Source organism: Theropithecus gelada, chromosome 12, assembly GCF_003255815.1.
Source record: "Theropithecus gelada isolate Dixy chromosome 12, Tgel_1.0, whole genome shotgun sequence".
In the NCBI taxonomy this organism is placed as follows: Eukaryota; Metazoa; Chordata; class Mammalia; order Primates; family Cercopithecidae; genus Theropithecus; species Theropithecus gelada.
In genome coordinates this window covers 46,226,787-46,227,611 of record NC_037680.1, presented here as the reverse complement: position 1 = coordinate 46,227,611, position 825 = coordinate 46,226,787, and positions in this window count along the sequence as shown.

Sequence of the window (825 nt, the reverse complement as noted above, 5' to 3'; positions counted from 1 at the left end):
GCGGCCTGGGTGGGCGGGGCCAAGGACGAGCTGGAGCGGTCCCTGTGCTCTGAGCATGCGCGGCTGCCGGGGCCTCCCAGGGACCCTGGAGTCCCCGCCCTCAATCGCAAACAGATTGGGTTAAAAAGTACCGCAGGGTATAGGGGAATGGCTGCTAGTTTGTGTTAGTATAAACATTTATTTTTAAGTATTTCTGGACGGCGTCTGTACCCCAGCCCTTCCTTTGGCCCTCCATTCATATGAAGTGTTTTGGGTTTCTTTTCAGATCTTTGGTTCCAAAGATGTGTGTGAATACACACACATATCGTGTTGTAGTAGTTCTCAAAAAAAAAGGACAAGTGAAATTTAAAAAAAAAATCAAAGATCCATGTAATCTCAGTTTTGAAGACAGTACAGTACAGCGTGTAAAAACTGGGTGTCTGGAATCAGACTGCCTGCTTCAAATAATGGTCCTCCTCCTGCTGTGAAACTGTGATCTCGGGCAAGTTGTTCAACTTCTGTGTTCCTCAGGTATAAATAGGACCAATAATAAATACTACCTAGTTCATACAATTGCTGTAAGTATTCAACTTGATGCAATATTGTCAACCTAAAGGGAAAAACTGAGGCAAAATTAGTATAAGTAGACAGTTTATTTGAGCCAAGTTTGAGGACTGCCACGTGAGAGCATGGATTCAAATTGCTCTGAATATATGCTCTGATTAGCAGCCCTTACAAGTAGATTTTTAAAGAAAAAAGAAGAGGCAATTCCTAAGTTGTTTACCAATAATTTACATTACAATAACATAAGCTATTGATTGGCTATACATTGTTCTTTGTATCACA